The sequence below is a fragment of the Sapajus apella genome, unplaced genomic scaffold (genome assembly GCF_009761245.1).
Source record: "Sapajus apella isolate SASKATOON/1434 unplaced genomic scaffold, GSC_monkey_1.0 scaffold107, whole genome shotgun sequence".
NCBI classification, from domain to species: Eukaryota; Metazoa; Chordata; class Mammalia; order Primates; family Cebidae; genus Sapajus; species Sapajus apella.
In genome coordinates, this window is record NW_022437047.1 from 502,319 (window position 1) to 520,633 (window position 18,315).

The 18,315-nt window shown below is 48.4% G+C and overlaps 1 protein-coding gene and 1 long non-coding RNA gene across 3 annotated transcripts in view; one reads left to right on the plus strand and one right to left on the minus strand.

Annotated features, from left to right (window-relative positions):
- Positions 1–18,315, minus strand: part of LOC116537140 (calcium-activated potassium channel subunit alpha-1-like) — a 529,994-nt gene that overhangs the window by 488,759 nt on the left and 22,920 nt on the right. The window lies entirely within an intron of this gene.
- LOC116537142 lies at positions 950–11,167 on the plus strand. The gene is made up of 3 exons (XR_004262978.1): positions 950–1,034; positions 2,910–2,915; positions 11,156–11,167. It is a non-coding gene; the product is annotated as an uncharacterized LOC116537142 (long non-coding RNA).

Here is an 18,315-nt window from a genome sequence, read left to right on the forward strand (position 1 = left end):
CAACAACAGCTGTGTTTTCATCTTCTTGGCTATTTTGACGTCACAACCATCAAAAACGAGCTCCAGAAAAGAGCAAACGATATTGTTCCCAGCAGCACATGCCAAAAGGCCACACACCTTCCCACGGGATGAAGGATTCCAGGGACATCTCTTTTCGTAGGTGTGACTTCCCCCTCTTTGCAGAGTAGCTATTTAGCAACTAGGGGGCAAAGCCAGGCAGCTGAGACTTAGGAACAGAATTATATCAGAGAAATCGGCAACAACCTTTCTGGAGAGAAATCTAACAGTGTCTATTAAAATCATATATAGACACACACCATTTGACCTAGGAATCCCATGCTCTCAACACCAGCATGAAAGGCACCATATAGGAGACGTAGTGGACAAAGAAACAGTACCCTGCAACAACCTGAAAGTCCATCAAAAGAGAATAATTAAATAAATTATGATACGACTACACTGTGAATATTCTATCATTATATTTTAACATGAGATCTATATCTACAGACAGAAGAGATGTTCAGAATGAAAAGCGCAGTTAGCAACAATGTATTATATATTTCAAAGTAGCTAGAAGAGAGAGTTTGAGATGTTCCCAACACATAGAAATGATAAATGCTCAAGGTGATGGATACCCCAAATTCCCTGATCATTATACATTCCACACATGTAATAAATATCACACGTACCCCATCAATAGGTAAAATATTATATATCAATAAATAAATTGAAATTTAAAAACAAGAAAAGCAAGTGGCAGGGACAAGTATAGAATAAGATTTCATTTTCATTAAACAACCGAAAAGCTTATACAAGGCCTACAAGTCCCTACCCAATCTGCCCTCCTCCAATTCCTTCCCCTCCTTCTGTGACTTCATTTCCTGACTTTCTTCCTGTCACACAGTCTGCTCTGTCCCATTGACAGGACACGTTTCCAGGCACATCCTGCCCCAGGGCCTTTGCACTTACCCTCAGCCTCAGTGCTCCTTCCCCAGAGAGCTGCATGGCTTTCTCCCACGGTCCTTTTGGTCTCCGTGCAAAACTCACCTTCTCAGTGAATTCTACCATCCTTTAAAATTTCGAAACAGGGATGGAGGGGCTTTTTCCTGTTTTATTTTTCTCCATAGCACTTACCATCGACTGCATTCACTTCACTGTAAGATGTGTTTGTTTTGTTTTATTTTCGTTTTTATTGAGACTGAGACTCGTTCTGTCGCCCAAGCGGGAGTGCAGCGGCATGATCTCAGCTCACTGCAACCTCCACCTCCTGGTTTCAAGCGATTCTCCTGCCTCAGCCTCCTGAGTAGCTGGATTACAGGCGTGTGCCACCATGCCCGGCTAATTTTTGTATTTTTAGTGGAGATGGGTTTCACCATGTTGGCCAAGATGTTCTCGAACTCATGACTTCAAGTGATCTGCCCACCTTGGCCTCCCAAAGTGTTGGGATTACAGGTGTGAGCCACCACATCCAGCCCACTGTAAAATATTTTAATCCCCTGGACCATCGGCTCCCAGAGGACAAGGGTTTTTGTCTGTCTTGTTCCCTGTGGCATCCCCAGCACCTAGCTCACAGTAATCATCCAGCAAATTCTTGCTGAATGAATGGAAAACCTGTTTGCACATCTTGACCCGAGCCTGGGGAAATAAGAAGAAGGGTCTACCCTAGACTTTCAGCACTGGCCGGAGATGCTGCAGGAGAGGAATGTGTGGCATCTGAGAGCCATCAAAGAGGAAATAAGAAATACTTTCTTTTTTTCCATATTATGATTCCACCAGTTGCTGTGAACATATGCTATTTTTGTAACTTTTGAAGAGGCATTAAATAAAATAAAAAAGCAAATATGTAAGCCAGACTCAGGGGAGCAGTGTGGAGGGGAGGGAAGACAACGCGAAGAGAGAGGGGCCCAGGCCACGCCCAGCAACTGCCTGGCTCTCTCCTCCCTCAGAAGAACCCAGCCCTGCCCAGCATCCAGTGCAGCAAGCGTTCTGGGAAGGTCAGGCTGTGGCTAATGAAAGACACCATAGGGTAGATGCTAACCCAAATCCCAACGCTCCCAGGCTCTCCCTCCCACCCCGCTCGGCTGGTACTGGAGGCAGACAATAAAGAACTGGCAAAACAAGACAAACGGTGGAGATGGTAAGGTCTGAAGAAGGTGAGGTGGGTAGAAAGCAGCAAAAAAGAAGGAGGGTTGGTCCAGGGGGCCAGGCCCCAGCTCAGCCTCCTAATCACTGAATCACCTTAGGCAGGGGTGTTCTGACCTGTGAGCCTCAGGTTCTTTCTCCCTGAAAGACAAAATAAAGGTATCTGCCCCATTGGGCTGGACATATGCGATACTGCTTGATCACGCTGTACAAACATCATTTGGAAGAGAATCCACGGCATGGATGCCTCACTGGATAATGCAAAACCCGCCCCACACGGAGCCTTGGTTTCCTCTATTGTATTTTCCAATTACTTGCTGTTGGTCTATCAAAAAGCCGTGCATTTTAATATCTGACCTTTGGCCGCCTGGCTCAACTCTATTGCTTCTAATAATTTATAGATTCGGAGTCTAGGATTTCCTCCAGCCAGATCATCACCACATCAGAAAATAATGATGCCTTCATCACTTCCTTTCCAAGACTTATGTCTCTATTGGTTTTCTCTTGTGATATTGCAATGGCTTTGACCTACTGTGCAAGGTTGAATAAGAGAGATGATAGCGGGCGTTCTTGTCTTCTTCACCTGAAGAGACCACATCTCATGTCTTTTTATCAGGAATAAGGTTTGCTAGAGATTTTAGTAGCTGTCATCAGATTAAGTAAGTTCCCACTGCACAGGGTTGGTGATGTGTGATCATGAATCATATTGAATGTCGTTTCAGCAATTAGAGAGATCATTACATGATTGTTCTCCTTTGTTATAATAGAGGTCTGTAAAACACAGGGATGCTTCTAACCCAAAACTCCCTCTCAGGGTCAGGAGGAACAAGGCCTGAGACCCTGAAGATAAGGACACCACTCCCACCTCAGTCGCCAGCCTGAGTCCCTGATGGTCCGTCCTCCTGAGTGCCACCCCTCCTCTCCTCAACTCCGCAGCTCTCTGGGCCAGTCTCCTTCACCTGCATCTCGAACTCTCACTAGTCCCTAAAATGCCACAGAGTTTCTCCTGTATGAAGTCACAAGAAAAAGCTCATTGCCCATCATCTCTATGTCATGAGAAGTCACCCTGAGTGTGCACTATGGGAAACAGGCTGATCGTACCATTTTCTCGGATGAGGCAATTCAGGATTTTGATGCAAAGACTTCACATCCACCTTGGTGTATTCTAAGATTCACATGAAGCTATTCCAAAATGGAATAGGATACCTGGGAGGCAGTGAGCTCCCCACTACCAGAGATGGGAATGTCCCCACAACATTTGTTACAGAGGTATGTCTACAAAAGATGAAGAGTGATCCAGAGTCTCCTCATCTGTAAAATGAAGGTAATGAGATCCATCAAAAGGCGATGGAGGAGGAGGAGGTGGTAGCCTAGTGGGAAGAGCAGGAGGTGGGATGGACTGACATTCCAAGCATCTGACGCACACCCTCCTCACCTAGTCCTCACAGCAGCCCCTGTAGCTATCAGGACATAGAGAAACCGCTACAAAACACACTCACATGTGCACACACACACATGCGCACACACGCACATGCGCGCACACACACACACACCCTTTGTTCAAGGTCACATAGTCAGTAGGTGACAGCGCCCAGGCATGCACCGAGGGCCTCTGCTCCAGTCTTTAAGCCCACTCCACTCCACCACTGCGCCTCCCGGACTACAGGGCATGAAAGTGCTTGTCAAACTGCCTAACACAGTGACAGTCACATAATGGGCACTTAATGATTCTCCCCAGATTCAGATGGTCAGAGGTCCCTCCCGCTGAGCAAAGGCAATTTTCTCATGTGAGAAGCAAAGAAGAGAGTTCATCTTGGCCCTTCACCAGCAGGAAGGTCTGACTGCCTGGATTTTATGGTCAGCCCTTGCCACCTTTTCAAAATGTATTCAGAAACGTGATCTCATTTGAGCTTCACGTCTCTAAGAGCCAGGGTCTTGGCAGAGAAGGTCACTGGGGCTGACATGTGAAGGTTCTGCCTGAGGTTCCATGCTGAACCAGCACACTCACATCCAAGGACATCAGCCACCTTTACTGTCTCTACCCCAAAGCCTCATGAGTGAAAGGAAAAGATAATCTCTAAGATGTCAATGAAAATGCAGAGATACAATTGAACTTAATCTTCCAATCCAAATGTGTGCCATTGACTAGTATGTGATGCCCACTCTCTAAATGTTTGGTGAAGTGATGAAGCAGTCAGCATAAAATTCCACCAATCAAGCACAAGTAACACCATCGCCTTAGACTCGGACCATGTGATGACCTTTATACCCATGGATTACACATTGGCTCTCCTTTCATAATCTAGGCACCAAAATATCTACTGGCAGCTTATTCCCATCTGCCGCAGGACAAAGTAGCTCCTGCATCTGGTTCCAAGACAGGAGTCAGCAGAACACTGGAGGCCACAGTCCAATCCCAATGGTCTGTTTATTGTCTGAGGTCATCACCATGGTATCTCCCCTCCCCACGGGCCCTGGTAAGCACCAAGGCCACTTTATTTGTCAGTGACTCAACCAGAAACCACATGGACTTCAAAGCAACCTCCTGGTCCTCAAGGACACAGGGTAGCTAAGCAAGGGGTGTAGCAAATTATTTGGACCAAGAGCCAAAGCAGGTGGCACAGACTCTGCTAATGTTCAGGTCCAGGCAGTGCTGAGTTCTGAGCAAGGAATGTAGCAGGAGTCCAGCCCCCGCTCCCTTGATTCCAAGAAGAGCCATGCCACCTAAGAAACTCACCTTGCTCCTCATCAAAACTGCCCTGTTCTAAATGGCACTGAGAATGAGACCGTCGTTTATAGTTTTCACCATCCCAGCTGGTGGGAGGGGTCTCTTGAATGTATTCCCACTTGTGAGAGACACAAAACTCACCAATGCTTGACAGCAAAATCTGGGGGCAGACTTCCCAGGTCTCCCATCTCTGCCCTGGCACGGAAGCCTGGGTTGGGAGAGACGGGGATGCACTTGTGATGAAGCCAGCTCTTCAGGTTCTGAGCACTCTCATGTCTGTCACAGAAGAGGGTAGGGGTTCACTACTGTAGCATGACACGGGATCAGAGAGGCCACCTATTACATGAGTGCATTTAGGCAGAATGGCCCAAAAGGGCAAATCTGTACAGACAGACAGCAGTTTAGTAGTATATGGGGCTGGGGAAGAAGGGGGTGGGGAGTGACTGCTCATGTATATGGGGTTTGTTTCTTTTGGGGTGATGAATATGTTCTGGAATTAAATAATGGCAATGATTGCACAACTCTCTGTACATACTAAAAACCACTTCAAAGGAGTGAATTTTATAGCATGTGAGCGATACCTCAATGCTCAGTTTTTTTTAATTTGATGGTCGAGAAGAATATGGAGGTAGCACACTAGGAGGTGCTCCCCTGCCCCACAACCTGTCATTTGTCACCTGTGCACTGGGCACATATCAGTCCTACCCAGCAGTGGTCGCAATCCTACCGTGGGGGACCAGCACCCCACATGGGCATTGGTTCAGCCCTCCAGCAGCCCCTCCTGCCAGTCGAATGCCCTCATCCCTCCCATGGGTTCTAGGGTTCTGAGCAACCAAGGCAGGCATGGGAACATTCTCAGAACATGCCCAGGGGTCACCTCCAGGAATATACATTCATCTCGGAGAGGAGCTGAGTGCTTATTTGACAAGCACAATGTAACCATGCTGAGGATGGGGAAGGGTACGAAAGAAGAGAGGCAGCCCCTTTCCTTCTCAGGGAGGCCAGGGCTCGCAAGAATGGGGGCTGTAAGTTCAACAGCTGACACCATCATCTGTGTCCCTCTGACCTCTGTGCAAGGAAGAATACAGTCTGAGGCTGTAGGCATGACAGACTTCAGAGGGAAACAAATCAGGCATAAAAACTGCTAGAGGTTCCATTAGCAAGACAGAGCAAAAAATAGGATTCCCACATCCCCTTGGTGCCCTTAGGGCCCCTCATACCACTAAAAATAAAGCAACAGGCAATGGCAGTGTTCTCAGGACTCCCTGCAGAGTCAGGCTTGCTCGGCTTCCTGTGGTCCCCCCTCCCATCTCCACCCTCTCAGCCATGGATTTCTGCAGCACCCAGGGCCAGCAAGGAGCCCAGGACTAAATGAGACGCTTCCATGGATCATGAGGCTGGGATAGATTTCCCTCTGTTGTCCCACTTCCAAGGATGCGGTCTGGGGCTTGCAATCCAAACAGGGAGACAGGTTCTGTGTCCCTTCAGGAGAACAAGGTCTGAGACTTTGGATCATAAGCAGGGAAGGAGAGGGACTTCAGATCCAGTCCATGATTGGACACGCCACCCTCTACCCTCTGGCATCCTGGCAGGAGTCTAAGAGGAGGAGTTAGAAGAGGAAACAGCTGGGGCCATAAGTCAGGCGAACTCACACCCAACCACCTGCTCCATTATACAGCAGAAAACACCCCCCTCACTCCTTCCACAGCCCACACCCCACAACCCCACCCCCAGGGCTACCCAGTACTAGCTCTTGACAGAGGACTGTAGTCTCTCAGATCAAGAACAGCCTCAGGAAGTCAATATGGCTCTCAGTGATTCTAAGTGCAGACACCGGCATTGGGCTGCCTGGTTCAAATCCCACCTCAGCCACTTACTACACGTGGCCTTGGACAAGTTGCTTAACCTCAGTTCCCCCACCTGCAACATGAAATTAATGACATTTCCTACCTCCAGGACTAATGTGAATTGCTCACAACGGTGCCTGACACATACAGGTGTGTGATAAATGCCAGATATTACTGGGAACCCACTAACACTGTCTCACCGGGGAGCCACTAGCATCTAAGGCCAGCAGCCATCTCTTGATTCCCCAGGCTGCCCTGTGAATGGCAGGATGCCAACTCATCCCAGCCCCTGGGAAGTGAATGCTAGGAGTTGCTCCTCCAGTCTAGGTGACAATCCAATCAGTTCAGTGGTGGGAACAGGATTAAAACCAAGATTTGTCTGACCCTAAGTCCATGGCTTTCACTACCATTCTACACTAAACTATCACCTGCAAAACCCAGTGGGCACAAAAAGCCTCTTTTGTCCAGGACACTGTGGGACACAGAAACAGAAACTGAAAGAAAAGGAAAAAAGAAGTCTCTTAAGAAAAACAATCAGCAGGTATGATGTTTATTAGTTTTTAAAAGCTGTTTGCCAGGCACAGTGGCTCACTCCTATAATCCCGGTACTTTGGGAGGCTGAGGCGGGAGGATCACTTGAGGCCAGGAGTTCAAGACCAGTCTGGGCAACAGAATGAGACCTCATTTCTACCCCCTAAAACGATATATTTAATTAAAAAAAAAATTAGCCAGGCATGGTGGTGTGCACCTATATCCCTTGAACTCAGGAGGTGGAGGCTGCAGTGAGCTATGATTGCACCACTGCACTCCAGCCTGGACAAGAAGCAAAACCCCATCTCAAAAAAAAAAAAGAGAGAGAGAATTGCCTAATTCTTCTTCTCAGGTCCCTTGAGGAAACTTAATGTGATATCCCATAAACCAGGCTATCATTCCCTTCCTAAAGATTAGCAGACCTAAGTAGGCAACTAGAAAACCAACATATCCCTCCAAGGCCTCAGGATCACCTGCAAATGCAGGTCCTGGCCTTCCTGCCTGTGCCCTCCCCTACCACTTCCTTGTCCGGCAGCTCAGCCTGCCCACCATATGCCACTGCAGCCCATAAAGACTCTGGGACATCTCAAAGGCCTCAGGCCCCATCTTAGGTGTGGCTCCAAGAACACAAGGTCCCCTATAAAAGGCTGGGCACAAGGGAATAGCCATAAAACCTGCAGTCCTAACAGCAGACACCCAGTGGCCAGAGCAAAGCAGCCAGCTGCCGGCCTTTTCAGGAACCACGGAGGGACATCCCTCCCAAGGACCCCGCCCAGCCACAGCCCAGGGGGACATGGCTGCAAGGTCCTCAGAGGCTACCTGGCAAGAAGGCCCTGTGCTGGGTACTCGCTAGCTGCCAGGGACTGTCCTAGATGCTCTCCTTGAAGAGGGTCAAGTAGATAACGCAGGAAAGAGCTGGCACCATGCCTGTAGCTGGAAGGGCCTCTAAAAGAGATCCTTCTTCTTTCCTGAGCCTCAAAGCACCCAGCAAGTGGGACGTGATTCCCGTCTTTCAGACGTCAAAACTGAGGCTCTGAGGAGTTACACAACCAGGACGTGAGCTTCAAGCCAGGTTTGTCTATTCATCTCATGCTTTCTCACAGGCTCCTGGAGAGGTCAGGTGATGGGCTGTCGTTGCTCAAAGGGGCCTAGAGACCTCCCAGCCCTCTGCCGGGTACCCTCCCTACACAGGGCAGCCAGGCTTCCAAGGCAGCCTCCCTTCTCTACTGGGACAGTCGCCAGGAGTATCTCAGAGGGAGCAGGCCCTAAGCAGCCTCCCCACACTCCAGCCCGGCTGGGGGAGGTGGCAGGGCACCATCTCCTACTCCCTTTCTGGAAAGCTTTCCCACGTCCCAGGCCAGACTCTGCAGGCCCTTGGGCTGGCGGACACGTGGCAACAATAGAAACAGCTCACACTTGCTATTGCTTCCTAACTGCCACGTCCTTTACACGCACCTGCACAAACGCTCTACCACAGAGGCACCCATGTTATAGAAAACTGGGACTTAGGAGGACATGGAACTTGCTCAAGGTCACGCAGCTATCAACAGCCATGCTGGAACTGAACCCATAGTCTGCACCATGCCATGCTACCCTGCTTCCGCCTGAAAGCAAGTGGGTGCAGATAAGCTGCCACATCCATGACTGTGCCCACAGGCTGCCGTCTTCCCAGCCACGTGGCAGTGCTGTAGCCTGGACCAGGCTCTGCCATCCACCCTCGGTGCAGACCTCTGGCCTCCTAACCCCCCTGCCTCAGCCTCTCTCTAGGTAACACATAATACTGCTGAAAGGCCAGGCTGGCTCTAAGTATGGGGTCCCACTGCCTTCTTTCTTTCTTGTTATTTTTGAGACGGAGTCTTGCTCTGTTGCCCAGGCTGGAGTGTAATAACATAATCTCGGTTCACTGCAACCTCCACCTCCCAGGTTCAATTCTCCTGCCTCAGCTTCCCAAGCAGCTGGGATTACAAGGGCCCGCCCGCCACACCTGGGTAATTTTGTATTTTTGGTAGAGACAGGGTTTCTCCATGTTAGTCAGGCTGATCTCGAACTCCTGACCTCAGGTGATCTGCCCACCTCAGCCTCCCAAAGTGCTGGGGTTACAGGCATGAGCCGCCACAGCTGGCTATCCCACTCTGACTTGTAGGACTAAAAGGAGGGATGGGACAGTCATTGCTATACAAGCAGCTCCTCCAGAGAAATGCCCAGACCCGGAGCAGCAACCCCCAATGGCCCTCAAAAAGGCACTCTTGGCCAGGCACAGTGGCTCACACCTGTAAGCCCAGTGCTCTGGGGGACAACAGGAGAGGATCACTTGAGGATGGGAGTTCAAGATTACAAAATAAAAAAAATTAAGTCAGCCAGGTGTGGTGGCTCATGTCTGTAATCCCAGCACTTTGGGAGGCCAAGGTGGGCACATCACGAGGTCAAGAGTTCGAGACCATCCTGGCCAACATGGTGAAGCCCCATCTCTACTTAAAATACAAAAATTTGCTGGGCATAGTGGCACACGCCTGTAGTCCCAGCTACTCGGGAGGCTGAGGCAGGAGAATCGCTTGAATCCAGGAGGTGGGGGTTGCAGTGAGCTGAGATTGCACCACTGCACTCCACCCTGGTGACAGAGTGAGACTCCATCTCAAAAAAAAAAAAAAAAAAAGTAATGCACACCTGTAGTCCTAACTACTTGAGAGGCTGATATGGGAGGACCACTTGAGCCCAGGAGTTCAAGGCTGCAGTAAGTTATGATCATGCCACTGCACTCCAGCCTGAGCAACAGAGTGAGGCTGTCTCTTAAAGAAAAGAAAAAGGCACCACTTCCTGGAGTCCAGAAAGACATTTGCATCTGGCAGTGCTCTTCTTCCTAAGTCCTTTCGGAGGGTCCTTGAGCTGAGGGGAGCTGAGCACACAGTATCCCTCCATCACTGGTTGGTCTCTTCTGGGAACCTGGAGTCCTCCCTTCCTGCAGCAGGAAGAGCCACCAAGAGTTTATCACGTTCAGTCCTCTTAGTCACCTGATGCCCATGGACACCATACAAAGACTTCTGGGGAAGCTGACTACCCCAAGACCCTTCCAAGCCTTTCACTCTCTGCAGCCAGCCCTTGGCAGTGGCCTTGCTGAATTCTCCCTCACCATGACTCAGTTTGCCTCCAATAAGCCCTGGGGCCTCAAGTTCAGACTCACCCAACCAGACAGATCAGAAGTGAGCCTCTGCCCTAACATCTTTGGGCACACTTTTGTCGACTACTTACAAGGATTTATCAGATAGAAAGAGAAAAGGACAGAAGGAAGGCTCTCAGTATCAGAAAAGGGTCTGAGGAGAATGCTTTGAGACGAAAGAAATTATGTGGTATCACTTAGGAGCAAGAAAGGAAAGATGAGGGCAGGTGAAGAGGATAATGGACAGTGGAGCCTGGCCAGTGCCAGCCGAAGGAATGAACCAATCTTCCCTACCTCTGCTTGCAAGGCACTGCTTCCTGCTTAGCACGCCTCGCTGATTCCCATAAAAATGCTGTCCATCTACATGCTGAGGCGGGCTGAATCATGGCCCCAGAAGATGTCCATGTCCTCATCCCTGGAACCTGTGAACGTGACCTTAACTGGCACAAGGGACTCCACAGATGTAATTGAATTAAGGACCTTGAGATGAAGGGATTATCCTGGATCATCCAGGTGGGCCCTAAATGCAATCATAAAGGTCCTTACAAAGGGAGGCAGAGGGGGATTTGACATGGAAGAGGAAGTAAGAGACGTGATGATGGAAGCTGAGACTGGAGCAATGGGCTTTGAATATGGAGGAAGCAACCACAAGACTAGGGATGTAGTGGCTCCTGGAAGCTGCAAAAGGGAAGAAAAACGACTTGCCCCTCAGAGCCTCCAGAAGGAACCAGCCTGCAGACACTTTGACTTTAGCTCAGTAAAACTGAGTTCAGACTTCCTGCCTTCAGAACTATAGGATATATTTGTGTTATCTTAAGGCACTAAGTTTGTGGTTGTTACAGCAGCAAGGGAAACTGACACACACACTCAGCCCCTCGAGAGGTCCCTTCTTATGATGAACACTGCTAGCCAATAGGAGTTGAGCCATTCACAAAAGAGGCCCAGCCCTGCCTTCCTGTAACATATTGCCGTCCTTTTCCTCCATCTTCTCTCCTAGGCACCCTGTGGCCTGGACTATGCTGCTTTCCGCCTAAGTCCTCCCCATCCTTCCAGCTCTCCTACTCTCCATGAAGCTCTGTTCCAGCCTCAGAGTCTTCAAAGACACCCTCCATCTGCACATCCCCCTGTACCCACCCCTAGCTAATGCCTTTTCATCCTGCAGGTCTCATTTCTTCTCTTTTTTGGAAACAGGATCTCGCTCTGTTGCCCAGGCTGGAGTACAATGATATGATCTCAGCTCACTGCAACCACCACCTCCCAGGCTCAAGCAATCATCCCACCTCAGCCTCGAGACTAGCTGAGACAACAGGTATGTGCCACCATGCCTGGCTAATTTTTTGTATTTTTAGTGGAGATGGAGTTTCACCATGTTGCCCAGGCTGGTCTCGAACTCTTGGGCTCAAGCAATGCACTCAGCTTGACCTCTGAAAGTGCTGGGATTCCAGGCCTGAGTTACCATGCCTGCCTGGCCTGTAGGTCTCACTTCTGCAGGGAAGCCTTTCCCAAACCCCAGTCAAGGAGAGGAGGCACCCCACATACACATTATAGTCCATAGCCTCTCATCACACTCTAGACTGAAGTGTGCATATGCATGTGTAAGGGGATTATCTGTTTAATCCAGTCACTGATGATGGACCTCTGAGGGCAGGGACCTTGGCTGTCCTGTTCACCAGTGAATCCACTCTCAGCCTGTGGTAGACACTTGCATTGATCTCCTTCTGCCCAGAACTGCTTTATTTAACATCTTTATCAAAAAGAACCATTGCATAGACATTTTTCCAAGGAAGGCATACAAATGGCCAACAGATATATAAAAAGGTGCTCAACATCACTAAGCATCAGGATACACAATCAAAGCCACGATGAGTTATAAACTCACACCTGTTAAAGTAACTATTATCAAAAAGAGAGAGAGAGAGAAAACAAATGCTGGTGTGGGTATAAAGAAAAGGGAACCCTGTTACACTGTTGGTGGGAATGTAAATTGATACAGTCATTATAGAAAACAGTATGGAGGTTCCTCAAAAAAATCAAAAATAGAACTACCATATGATCCAACAATCTCACTACTGGGTATATATCCAAAGGAAATAAAATCAGTATGTCAAAGAGATGTCTGCATTCCAATGTTCACTGCAGCATTATTCACGATAGCCCAGAAATGGAATCTACCTAAGTGCCCATCAACAGATGACACATAAAGAAATTATGGTACATGTACACAATGGAACACTAGTCAGCCTTTTAAAAAGAAGGAAATCCTGCCGTTTGCAGCAAGATGGATGAACCTAGAGGACAGTATGTTAAGTGAAATGAGCCAGGGATAGGAAGACAAATACCACATGATCTCATTTATATGTGGACTCTTAAAAAGTTGGGCTCGTAGGAGCGGGGAGTAGAACAGTGGTTACCAGGGGCTGGGATGAAGGGGGATGTTGGTCAAAGAGTACAAACTTTCTGTTAGGGGGAATAAATTCAAGACATCTGTTATTGTACAACATGGTGACTACCATTAATAACAATGTATTATATTCTTGAAAATTGCTAAGAAAATAGATTTTAAGTGTTCTCATCACAAAAAATAAATATGTGAGATAATGCATACGATAATTAGCTCAATTTAGTCATTCCACAATGTATATCTATTTCAAAACAACATGTTGTATGCAATAAATAAGTATAATTTTTATTTATCAAGAGAAAATTTTAATAACGAGTGTTCATTTTAAAATATACAGCTGATTGGCACCCTCAGTCCTGTGGCAGTAACAAGAGGAAGTCAGGGCTCAAGTTTCAAAAACACAGACTGAAAATAAAGCCCCAAACAGACTCAAGGATGGAACTCCCCACAGCCTATCAGCAGTGGACAAAACCTTCCACAGCACAGGCTGCAAGTAAAAGGTGTCTGCCTGGGAGGAACCATTTAGAAAAAGCAGAAACAAGGCAGTGAAAACAGAAATAAGGCGGCCAGTTACCCGCCATCCCCAATTCACACGAAGGCCAGGTCACCCTGTTTCCACCCTGTACCAGCCGCTCCTCTGCCTGAGGCTTTCTGGCCCAAATCCTGTAAGGCCCCCTCTTTCATCTCAGTACTGTCTCTGCAAGATGACCACTTCCTCCTACAAAGAGCCTTCTCTGGCTACCCACCAAAGCAGCCCCTCTGACACACACAATCCCACCCCTTGTTCAGCGGTCTCATTGTGCCACTGTAAATTATCTCATTTGTCGATTTCCTGATGTGTTGATCATTTGCGCCCCCCACCCACTACATACTCAAGCCCAATCCAGCCCTTTCTATTGTAGTTTCCCAGGGCTTCAGATAGTCTCTGACACATAGGGGGTGCTGGAGAATGCAGAATGACCCTCACTGTGCGTATCCACACAGCACTGGGTACAGAGACAAAGGCATAGCTGTCCTCACTGAGCCGCAGCCTCTGGCTACCCTGAAAGGTAAGCAGGAAGCACATGGGTGGAGGCTCTCTCTCTCTCTCTCTCTCTCTCTCTCTCTCTCTCTCTCTCTCCCCTCTCTCTCTCTAGCACAGAATCTCTGGATTCTTCCAGAGATGGCCAGCAGTACTGTCTCTTTTCTGCTGAGAAAGATAGGAATGGAGAATCTTTGAAGTCAGACACTGTAGATCCCAGTCAGAGATCCACAAGGTTTGATCCCATTTGAGATCCATAAGCTTCTGAAGATACTGACAATAATCCCTGGCTTCAGCCAGCCCAGTCAGAACAACCCTCAGACCCTGTGCCGGGAATGCTAGTGCAAAGGTGCTTATTTCCTGACAAGGTTGAGCAGATCAGCATGTAGCCTCCAGAGCTGCAGCAGCCATGTGGGAAGCCAGAGGCAAACTAGCCTCACGACATTGCCAACTATAAGGAAAGCAGATTAGAGTGACAGAAAGAAACTGGGTCCATGGAGCCACTGGATCAAGACTCACCTGAAGTCATCCACCTTTCCAATTGTATGAGTCAATGGAGTCCCTTTAATGTTAAACCCACTGAAGTGAGCATTTCTGCTACAAGCAATCGAAAGCATTATCCCTGATTCAGCTATGTAAAGTCCTTCACACCCAGCCTGGCACATAGTGAGTCTTCCATTAAGCTTGAGTTATGATTTTTTCCCAAGTTTCTCTGCTGTTTCCCAAGGCCAGTGTTTACCCAGATGTCTAGAGACAGAAACTGTTCTACTGGCTTATAACTAGATCCAATCCCATGTCCCTGTAATGGCAAGGCACAGACAACTTTACCAAAGACCCTTGCTGTGTACAAAATCAGTGCACACACCAGGCATTCATGGGGTGAGGTACTGTGTACTCAGACAAGACTAGGTATGGACGGGACAGCATATCAGAGAAGGACAACGCACTGTGATCATAAGCCTGAAGAGGAGTTTATCACCTAATCAGCAAGACAAGATCAAGGTCCACAAACAGTGAAGTATATATTTCACTAGTGTCATGATTTAAGAAATTTAACAGTACAAGCTAAAGGAGTCCAGAGAAGAAAGAGCTGGAAATCCTAATGGCATTCTGGTTTATCTTGGCTCCCAATGCTCCCAACACATGGACCTATCCAGATCCAGAAACATTCCCCCAAGAACATATGGAGGTCACAGGATATCAGAGCCCAGCACCAGGCCTTGATCCTGCAAACTCCAAAGATAATGTGCACATTTCATGGACATGGCCGAAGACCCAGACACATTCTAGGTCATCGTCGCGAAACTGGCTGAACTAGTCGAGAAGGCTCGTCATCTTCTCCCAATTTATTTTCTTCTTCCCTCTTGTTCTCCCAATGCAGTAAAAATATGATGCATGAAACAATTATTCTTCAGAACTCAGGGGCAGGTGGGGAGCCTCAAATCCAGAGAAAGCAAAATGTAAATGATGCAAAAAGAGATCAAGATCCATGAATATTCATCCTCCTCTCCCTTCTGGTAGAAAGCAGATTTGGAGGGGTTCATTGAGCTCCATTTCCTCTGAATTCCTAGGAGCGCTGTGGTCGGCATCTCCTCATTCTGCCTGAACACAGCATGCAACCCAAAGCTCTTGCCTCCAAGAACAGGCGGCTGCACAGGTACATACATTGTAAAAATGCACCAACCTGTACATCCAACATCCGTGAATGCCCTATATGTATATGAGACTTCAATTTAAAAACATGAAAGTCAAAAGACTGGTCGGTTCCTTCCAGTCCTCAAGGCCTATTTCAAATGTGGGGGCACCTTCCTCTCTTCGCTTCACAGTGGAGAATGATTCTCTACCCTACCTCCTCCTCTCCCTGACACAGCTCCTTGGCCCAAAACAAAACAATGAAAATGAAGAATCCCCTCTAAGCCATTTGCTTACGGAAGACAAAGCTGGAGCTGACTCCTTTCTGGATTCTCTCCCCTTACTCCCCCAATCCCCACTCCCACCCCCACTGAGCACAGGCATGCAACAGATACCCAAAAACTGTTTATTTTGGAAATAAATTACAAATGGTATGGAACTACTTCACATGCAATAAGTCTGTAAGTTCCTGGATGTCAGGGCTTGTCTTCTACATCTTGGGATGCCTGTGTGACCCTCCCCCACCCCTCATCACCAGCTGATTTCTTAACCTCTAATGAGTCTCAGCTCCTTCAGGATCCTTCAGGATCACTATGAGAATTTTACCAGCTAAGATGCAAAGGGGCCAGCTCAGAATGTGATATATTGTAAGCTGTTAATAAATAGCAGCTCCCTGGCCCCAACCTTCCCCAACAACCTTCCTCCAGTTGCAGCGCAGGGTTTAATACCTCCCAGGAGCCCCATAAACTCTGGCAGACCAGGACTGACCAGAGCTTCAGCTCTGGGTGTTCTGTGCCTCTCTCTAATACACACAGTGCCTCATTAAAGAACTCAAAGTTTATCTGGCCCAAAAGCAATGCTTTTATCTAAAATCAGATCCCATGGGCAACAAGGGAAGCAGGAAGCCTATCGAGGCATTCGGGCCAACTGGTTTTAGCTGCCAAGGGAGCCCTCCTCATAGGAGGTGGTTCAGGCTGCAGGCTGGCTCACACACAATGCCAGTGTACACGGTGGGTTAATTAGCAGTAAACAGATGCCACGATTCACCTCTGTGCTGTTATTTCCCCATGCACAGCAAAAACTATAATCGCTCTGTTCTCCTACAGGATGTTTGCGTTCAAGTTAAAGCTGCCTCCTCCATCCAACTAGCTGCAATTCAGTTCAGCACAGGGCAATGAGGAACTTGGCTCCTCTCACGATAGCTGGTGTCCGGCCTGACAAGAGGCCCCTTCAGACATCTCCTTCTTTCAGGGAAGGAAAAAAGGAGATGGGTGGGGTGAGGAAGAAAAAAATGAATTTGTCATTTTATCAAACACAGGTGAAGGCTGTCTGCTAGTGGGAACTGCCACTCAACACTAGCACCCACACAGCTCACAAAATGCCCTTTCTTCTGGGGCAGTCAGGCATGAGAGGCTTCATAAGCCCTGTGCCAAGTCTCTGGCATTAAGAGGTAGGGGTAAATTTGCAGGCCAACCCCTGGGTCACACTCTCCCTACCACTGCCCAGGCCTGGGTGGGTGTCTCATCTACTTGGAGCCTGGGACCTGGTGAAGGTGTCCTGAAAGGTTCAACCTCAGCTTCCAGAAATAATTGAATACCCTCAGAGTGCCAGACAACAAAGAGATTCAGTGCCCAAAATATAAATGTAACCAGCGTGCAGTATTAGTCAATTCATCAGCAAGAGGTTACTGAATACATACTTTGTTTATTCATTCACCCACCATCTACCAAATGCCCACCAGAGACATGCCACATGTTTGGTGCTAGGGATTCAGAGATAAATAAAGAAGATGCATGTCCTGCCTCAGTGGCCCACAGCCCAGAGTGTGCCAGATTCTGAAGGATCCAGAATTAAGAGCTTACAATCTAGCTAGAGAGCCGAAGAAGGGAAGCCATGTGGAATTCTCCGGGTCACATCCCCATCCCTCACCTAACCAGCACTTTGTGTAAGATGGACTCAAATAAATTGATTCAAGCTCACCTTTGAGTCCATCTTACAGAATGAGCTTCTGCTAAATGCCATTATTCTGCCTGGATACATCACAAAAATGGGAGCCATTACCTACTGAGTATTTTTCATGTGCTAGGTAGAACTTTCTCTGTGGTCTTCACCCTACATGTAATGGAAACTGAGGCATGAAGAGAGGTAGACATCTTGCCCAAGACCACACAGGGGAGGCAAGGGTGGAACCCAGGTCCTTGCATTCCAGGCCCAGGCCGTTTCCACCTCACTGCACGACCAGAGAAGGAGCCCCCACGTCCGTTCCTCACCCAGCCCCAGCTCAGCTTGGGTTTCCCCAAGCAAGCACATGACTGACAATCTTGGCATCCTCTTCATAACCTGGCCCAGGTATGGGACGAGTTGCCAGTGAGCAAAATATTTGCTTAACCGAATGCCTGTGGCAGTAAACTTCAGATAAGAGGGAGTGGGAAGTGGACAGAAAGAAGACCCGGAAGTCTTCCTGAAGGAACCAGGTGTACAGAAAGATGTTCTGGGTGCCTCAGAACACATAATCCCTGATAGAGGAAAGAGTGTGGAGACGCATACCAGATGTTAAGCAACCTTAACATGGGTGCCCAGCCTGCCTCAGCGAATCAGAGTAGCACGGGTTCCTAAATAGGGGAAAGTGCCAACTAAAAAGCCCACCGGGCAGGAAGGTTGGGGCTGGAGCCTGGCCCTTCTTGGCTCAGAGCCCAAAAGGCCCCTCTGGTCCATTCAGCACTGACCAGGCCCCTGAGCAGCCCCAGGATCAACAGATGGGTCCACCAGGTCCGTCCTGCTCCAACTACCTGGGCTTCTTTACAGACTTTCTGGGAGAAGCCCTTCTGAGCCCTCCAGCACTTTCCACTCCTTCTGTCC